The sequence below is a fragment of the Helicoverpa armigera genome, chromosome 3 (genome assembly GCF_030705265.1).
Source record: "Helicoverpa armigera isolate CAAS_96S chromosome 3, ASM3070526v1, whole genome shotgun sequence".
In the NCBI taxonomy this organism is placed as follows: Eukaryota; Metazoa; Arthropoda; class Insecta; order Lepidoptera; family Noctuidae; genus Helicoverpa; species Helicoverpa armigera.
In genome coordinates, this window is record NC_087122.1 from 11,588,630 (window position 1) to 11,597,756 (window position 9,127).

A 9,127-nucleotide genomic window follows, 5' to 3' on the forward strand; every position below is an offset into this window, starting at 1 on the left:
CCGCATGTATTTTATTTTGGTGTGGAAATGTTAACGTAACGTGAGCGTTTTATGTGTGGACTGTCAGAACAACTGCTGCAGTTTGCAGCTCACGTACAGGGGGATCCTGGGTTTAAGCATAAAACCTCTGTGCTGACGTTGTAATGCATCTCATAAGCGCATTGCGCATTGCAAAGAAAATATATTCACTATCATATTTTCTTGGATTTTAGATATGTCACAAAAATATAAACAAGTTAGTACCTAACTGTCATTGTTGTACCTCAATATCTACAATATGAAATCTAGCGAAAAGATTACATTCATGCCAAACTCATCATCATTTGCCAGCCCTAATCAGACCAAATGAAGGGTCAACACTACAAGCCTTTGTCCTCCTACTATCAACCGTAATTTCGGCATAGAACCTCTTTTTAGTCACTTTGAAATGACGCCCATTCAAAAACTTGTACCTTTGATACAGGCCATTCATAAAATTGTAACTTCAACAATATTTCAACAACACGGTATCACTAATTAGATGGGGAAGGTAATGAAGTCTCTTTGTTCCGCGACCGGGAATCGAGGCGCGGAATTAATGTGTGCACGTGACACATTTTCATTTTCATATGGGTTGTTTGAGTATTTCTAAGGTTAACTTTATAACTAATTGTAAGAATATCTGTCTTATAATTAATTGTAAGAAAAGACACTGTAAACTGTAGTCCGACAGTTTGAAAGAGCTCTTAAATCAGTTTGGTTATAAAATGTAGTTTGAACCTAACACCGACAATGTGTCCGGCCGGTGTTAGACCGACTAAAAAGTTTGACTGGATTCATAAATCCCTTCAAAATAAACTGTCAATCAACCGTCGTGCCAACTATTGGCCACCAATTTAGTCACCAGTGTACAGGAAGAGGTGATATATAGTTTTTAGATATAGTATTCATTTTTATAGAGATTTAGCAACTTCGTCCATATTGTCTAACTGCAAATAAGTTAGGATGTCGACCATAGGTATCGTGTGACCCAAATGTGTGACCTGCTCCTGCTAATTCGTGTTGACAGACCGTGTCGACCACATTAGGTACGTATTGAGTCATCATGCAAAATCAATCAATCAAATTAACGAAAGCTCACCTAAGCCTTAGAAGGTTCTAGATTACGGGTTGCTATTGTAACCAGCTTAGAGCAAGTCTAAAGACCCTTGTTAGTAAGCAAAAGGGTGTTTAGCATTCATGCCTCCGTCGGTAGAGTTGCGCAAACTTAGAGATTCATTTATCTTCATTTACTATCTTGTTGGTCCAGGGAAAGCGTGACTACTGAGAAATGAGGTCCTGCTTCGAGTCCTCGTTGGAGTTTTCCAGCTGCACGTAGGTAATAGAGGCAATGGTTAATGGGTTGCGTTCGTTTCCATTTACAGGTACCTACATAGTCACCTGTAATAGGTAAGCAGCTTGAAACGTGTGCCTTTAAAGCGAGTCTTTAAAAATCGAAAAAATTAAATTAAAGGACTAACTCTTGAATAAAAGAAAGATACTTACTTAAAAAAATATATATATTTATGTAAAACGCTCTTTCAGGCATTCAGAAGGTTTTTCAATGTGCCTTTCAGCTGCTGAGCTGGACAAACTGACCGATCCAATTTATCTTCGTTATTCAAATGCGTGTAGCTATTAAAGTATGCATGACTCATCGCTCGAGGTCTTATCAAAGACCCCAACTGTCGTCTTTACTTAATACTTAGGTACAATAATAAATGCACAACTCTGTTAGTCTGTCTGTATATGTATCTATGTACTATCTGTTTTCCCGTGGTTACACCCGCGTCCCGGGGAACTCCTACTCTACCTATCGGTTCAGAAGTTTATCTATAACTATCCAGAAATTCCTTCAACAAAAAATCGTAAAGCCGCGAGCCAAAGCTAGTATTCTCCATACAAAATGAGTGTATTGAAGTAGCTAGTCATGTCTGGCCGGTACAGAAGTCCTTGACCCACCGTGCGTCTGTTTACGCAGAGTTTATCTGATGGGAATCACAGACCACGTCTAGACGAACCAGCAACACTGTTACGAATAACTGATAAGACATCAGACCTTTAAAGTTTTGGAGTTGCTTCGTGTACATAGTACTCAATTTAAATATATTATAATATAAATGAATAAATTCTTTATTCGAGTAACTAAGGTTCAATAATGTTATTAGTTTGTAGTGAAATCGTATTTCTAAGTTAAACTGTAGGTCTAAAGTCATTGAAACTGATAGGCAAAGTTTTCTTAGCACGGGTAACACAGTTTTGGGCGGTGTAAGTAATTTTAGCAATTTTCAATTTGAAAAAGTTTGCAAAAAATCAGAATGTACACAAATGTGCAATTGGTATTTTAATTGGTTTTACATGGTCATTGTTTACTAAGCATCTACTTTCTAAGTATATCTTAGACACCATTGACTGTGTTTCGGATGGCACGTTAAACTGTAGGTCCCGGCTGTCAGTGAACATCCTTGGCAGTCGTTACGGGTAGTCAGAAGCCAGAAAGTCTGACACCAGTCTAACCAAGGGGTATCGGGTTGCCCGGGTTACTGGGTTGAGGAGGTCAGATAGGCAGTCGCTTCTTGTAAAGCACTGGTACTCAGCTGAATCCGGTTAGACTGGAAGCCGACCCCAACGTGATTGGGAAAAGGCTCGGAGGATGATGATGTTTACTAAGCCGATTGCTTTTATGTTCACGCAGCACTAATTACTTACGAATAAGTATGCATAGCGAGATAGCATATGCGTATGCATAGAGTAGCTCAAGAACTAATTAGGGCACAATCTGCGTAGGTTTTTTTTTACTGTCAACTTCTAATAAAGCAAGATTGCAACGAAGTAGGTTCCAGTGTTTTACATAGAGTGACTGCTTATCTGACCTCCACAACCCAGTTGCAGGGTAATATAATACCCCTTGGTGAGTGAGACTGATTATCAGACTTTATGGTGTCTGACTGTAACTACTATCAAAGATCTACAAATGACAACTAAATGTGAAACTAGAGTGTATCATTCAAAATTGATGTAAATAATGTAATGTTCTTTTCAAAATAAGAAAAAAATACAGTTTTATACACGTATCAAATACATTTTTTAAGTAAGTATGTGTGTCCTTACTCGGAGATATTTATATGTAGACTGAATTCGATGCAAAAGTAACCAATGAAGCTGGACGAATGTTTCCGAGCTAATAAGGTAAGTATACCAGTGTGTTATGATAAAAAAATATGTACATATATTTAAACATTGTAAGATTACCCTACCCAGTTATGCCTGAAAATGTTACCAAAGTGTCAGGTTAACGATAACATTACTCGTAACACCCGCTATGTGACGCCGTGTAATGATCACCCTGTGTTCGACATTTCGGAAACATGCGCTATTATATCCAGAACGTGGAATACATACAAACTGACGGTGTAATACATGCTAATGGATACATAGGAAGGAAGATAGGTATAACTTAACTTTTTATTCAGGACTAATAAGACAAGGAGACCACTAAATGGGGGTCCAACTCAGCATGCATTAAGTGAAATACCTGACTTTGGTGTTCTGCTGGTATACAAATTTCGAAAAGACCGAACATTTAGGCGTAATAGTGCTCAGAGCTCATCATCATCTGCCTAGTCTTTTTCCAACTATGTTTGGGTTAGCTTACAGTCTAACCAGATGCAGCTGAGTACCAGTGTTTTACATGGAACGACTGCCTCTCTGAATTCGTAAGTAAGAACTGTGCTCAGTGCTATGTGCAGTTAAAACAAGGTGTTCAAATGTACATACACATACACCCCACAATGTAGGCTCGCTCAAAAGAGCTAATCATTTAGCAACCGCGTACATTCCTCCGCTAAACGAGCGGGTAGCATCCCTTTGTTGTTCAGTTCGGAAACGCGCCATGATTGCTTAAACATGTTACACGTTCATGTGGGCTGTTGTGCCAGTGCGTAGTAAACTCTGAATGGTAAGGCTAAAACATTATCTTGACATTCGAAGAAAGGATTACACTAAGGGGATGTAAAAAAATCTTCTGTGTCTTTATTAATTAGTGAGTTGGTTTATTTGCTAAGTTTTCACTAACGATAAAACGATAGGGTTAACACAATTGAGAAGAAATCTAACAAGAACATAAGTGGTTATCAGAAGACGAAAATATGCCACACCACAAATGCCACTTTTCTTTAAGACATAAGTACGACATACTTCTAGAAGACATTTCTTCACAATCGGTTCTGTTATTTTAGTATGAAATCTTCACATTCTCACTTATGTGTTTGTCAAGTGATTTCAGCAAGGACTGAAAAGCGACACCGCTTATCCTTTCTATAAAAACTGCTACCCAGATTCTTACACACTAAAAAAAAGTTACGAATAGTAGGCATTTCTATTGCCCAACCCTTTGCCATCAATACGAGGTAACATCCCCATCCAAATAACGGCAACACGCCTCTGATTGCGTGAACGTGTAAACCATACATGTATCGTATCTGATCTAACGTGTACACTTACAGTGTACATGTAACTATAATGCATATTATACCTCTATGGCGACGGACGCTCGCGTGTCACGTCGGCCCGTATTGACGGCCAGACTACCGAGCTATTGTTGAATATTAACTCATTAGAGCTGGCTTGATTTAATTGCTTCTGTTATTAGTAGTTGGTTTAGGTTTTATTGAAAAGTAGTTTACGTGGTTTTACCTGCATTCCGAAGGGAATGAAGTCCCACACTTGGATAAAAAGTAGGTTTTGTTCTTTCTTAAGCTCTAGACTTGAGATCTGTTTGCCGAAGTAGGTTTGGCGTAAAAACCCAACAAACATACAGCATTATTGTAGCATTTATAATATTAAGTATGGAGTGTAGTATGCATAAAGGAGAATTAAACATGAATCAGTGATTTCTTCCTCATATTGATAGTGAAAAATATATTATGGTATTTAGGAAAAGAGAAAATAGGTCTTAACACTTGCGCCTAGTTTATGGTCTATCAATTGTATTATTAGGTACTTTATGTTTTACTATCATGATTGTCTGAGGAAACATTACATTCCTAAGTATATTGCCGTAGATACTATTTATTTCCCTTTCCAGCACTTATTTGAAACTCTCTTAAAGGTAAATGTTTAGAATCTGATGATAAGCTAAATTGCTAGTTTGAACTTATCAATGTACTGCTGTAATTCTTTTTTTGAAAATGGGATAGGTTGATGTACTACGACCTCTTTTTTTGCTATTCTTTTTAGAGCCATAGGTATGTGTATCAGACCCTTGGTAACTCTTTCTGAGAAACCTGTCTGTCTCTTCGGGCAGTTTAATAAATACAGATATTACCTACTTTTTATTCTATTATACTAAGATCGAAGAGTTAAAAGTGACGTAAGTACCTACATGTCTGAAACAGAAATCTCTTGGTAGATTACTCAAGATAAGTAAATGTAAACTTTATTCTAAGATATTCTATATGCTCCACATATCACATACGGTGATATAAGATATTTCAGGAATACTAACAAAGTTGGCAGCGAGTTTGTAACTCGGTGTAACTGAATATTATCGTTGGCTGAAACTCAGCGGTTTCAGGAAGACTGCGCTAATATACTGTAACGTTAACTTTATACGATTTTCAGAATAATTATGAACCTATAAGTTAAAGCGAGCTTATGTGGATTTGCATGCATCGTTTTGAAAATTGGATTCATGTGAAATTAATTAATCCAGGCTACAAAATATTTGGCCGTCATTTTCCAGTCGAATGTTAAATACAAACTTACAAATTATCGCTTTTATATACCCACCAGGTTTGTTTTGTGTTGGAATTAATCAGAATCTGTCACGCACACTATTAAACAAATGAATATCGCGCTCAATTAATTCCGCCATTTTGTTTTCATGTTATTGCGCGCCATATGAACTGAAAATTGTTTATTCATGACGATAATTCGTGAAAACATTGTTTGTGATACAAAACCAAGATAAACTGCAGAAGTGTGCCCGAACTTAATAAGAGCCTTCGTAAATTCAACTAACTTAGAAGATAACTTAGCGGTAATTTCACATCAACTTGAGGGTAATATAATTAATACTTGAGGAAATATTTTGCGTAGTTTAAGCCATAGTAATAACTAGAATTGTCTGTACAAATACATGAATAAATACCATATAATTCCATCGCTTTTCATTTACTGATTTAATTTATGCGACAGTCGTTCTTAAAACCATAAGAATCACAAAGTGCTATAAAACTTTGCTTAATTGACACTTGTTGACTTGACCCGGCGATGGCAAGCCGTTAGGATTCACGTATTGTCAACTCTGCAGTATTTAAACAGTCGTAATTTACTTCTTATGTCCCCTTTATAGATACAACTTATGTACAAGGGTATAGTCGTAAACTGAATAATAATTTAATTATTATTTACAAAACACGGAAACAGCAAGCCAATATCTAAACTACTACAGCCTTACTACAAAAACTTAAACATCTGTTGGACACTTGTCTAAAAAAAGTGTTTCTGCAAAATGGACCTTATTTCAACGTCATAATCTGTTATTTTTTTAGACAAGTGTTCAAGGGACGTTTAAACGTTTTTGTGGAACGACGATTAATTTCTAAAGTTTATCTGCACAATTCATACAGTTAATTATGTAGGTTCTTTACAAAACCGCATTTTCAATGAAAATATACCAATTTAATTTAAAACGGCACATATTTACACCAGCATCGAAGCTCTTAAAAATATAATGTTCCGAGTGCATCCATATCGTAAGATAATATTCCTTGTACGCGGCGTGTGTGATCAGGTGGTGTTCCCAAGAACGGCGCACGCGCACCGGCTAAATATTGACATGACCTGCCTACACACTGGGCAGGGAAGTGCAGAAGTTGCAGTGAAAAGAGGATTTAGAACTACCATTTTGGTTTGAAGTTAGTAATTTGTATGATACAAATATCAGACAATAGGTTCATTTGACTATTTGATTTGAGGAATATCAAAAACTATATTCAAATTACATTATGTTTCATAAACGTTTGCTTCTCACCCTCTATGGTGACACAGAGACTAAATTGTTGATCAACCTATCTGGTAAACTACCTATCGACCATGAGTTTGGATGGTCATCTATCTATCTATTAAGTCAGCAGATACCTGATAGTTGCAACATCTCCATATTGATAATAATAAATAATGAGCGTAATTCATACTCCAAAAATAACCTTGTTCCAACTGAACTTTCTGAATTTACTTTCTACTCACACACCCGCACCCATCTTGTAAATTCCTTGTTTTCTTAAGCTCCAACTTAAGAAGTTATTGCTGGATTACATTATGTCATTTAACTAAAAGGTTCCGGTATACAGTGCTTGGTGCAATCGTGTATAAGCTGTTTTGCTGGCCACTTCAAGTGTGGATGTGGTCAGAATGGTTTTAGAACAATATGACGGCTTTTACTTGAAGTTTTGGATTTAAGTAGCGTGATGACTGAAGTAGTGTGATAATAAGTGTGTAAGTAGTTAAAATTCAGTTAGGTTTTCTGTATTGAGAAATGCCATGTTAATATGTCAGACAGTAAGTTCTCTTTTGTTATTTATTTCATTTCATAAATGCAGGCTGATTTTACATGCAATAATTTTTACAAAAATCTAAAAGACATAGGTACTTGCATAATTCGAGACTACAAAATAATTGAGACATTATTTCAAAGCTATCCCAGTCTTCAGGGTTCTATTAATCAAGAACAAGCGTCTTGAAAATTTTGAAAAGCACTTGAAGATAATGGTTTTTCAAGTACATATGACGTAACAAAACACCTTGGACAATTACAATAAGCAATTGAAAAAGGCGAAGGCTTTCTCTTTCAATCTGTAGTTTTGCTCTTGTGTAAATAAATAAACAACATCTGTAAAAAAATAAAAACAAAAGTCGTTAAATTGAAGGGCGGCAAAAGTAGCCGACTACGAATGAGATGTGCATCATATAAACATGATACCGACCCCGCATACTAAACTGTAAATTAATATTCATAAATACTAGATTTTAATTAGTCATTTAAAAAACAATAACCAACTTTACATCGGTACTTTCAACTTAATATTCATCTGGCGTGCCAAAATAATTTCAGATCTTAAATGATGGCCAACACTCTGAACCGCCAATATTGATAAGATTATCACAATAATTATATTTTGCTAACTCAAACATAATTTGCAGATAAAAATTGTATAGAAACTTTTAATTAGGAGACTCTTTTGAAAGGTGATTAAAAAAGTTGCGAGTTTTTTCTTTTTTTTTCGTGTTTATATGCCATCGTCTACACCAGGGTTCGTTATGAGGTACTTAAATGTAAGGGTCGGTGTTATTAAAGACTTCTTGGTAAGTTGGTTAGAGTTACGAACTGGTAATCAGGGAAATATATGGAGCGCGTCAGGATATTATGGGGGCCATTACTAAGTAAGCAGGTTGCAACATTCGTTGGCAGGAGAAACTAGTTGCTGCTACTTTGTAGCGTGGTAACTTAGACTGTGTTTGTCATCATCACGTTAGGCCATTAGTACTCAGCTTACTGCACATTTGCTTTACCCACTTAAACTTAAAGTAACTGCCACGGCCATAACGCCACCTTTAGCCTGAGGTAATGAAATAATCGCCTTGTAAATTCTAAACAGCTTTTAATATACGTTTATTTACTGGCTAAGTGTTTGATCATAAAAACTTAAGTGTCAAGTAAACCTACATATGTGGAGTTTACGTTAGGAGAGAAGCGGTAGTAAATATGTAACCTGAATAACCTAGGGTGTATGATCCTACCTGATAGGAAAGGAAAGTAGGCAAGCAAGACATGGTGTCTTGTTTGACACATTTGACAACCTATAATACGTACTCTATGACCCCTACTTATTCCAATGCATGCAAAGGGACCGTTCCCTCAAGACAATATACTAGATCGGGTTGCAACTGAAAATTGCTAATGGAAAACCTCAATATCACTTTTCTATAAAATGTATAGCTTTCCATGAGTAGAACGCTACAAAATTGTCGATATTACATTTTGTCGTAGCGTGCACCGGTATCGCCACTAAACCTCTATTTTGTTACGACAAAATATTAGTGCAGA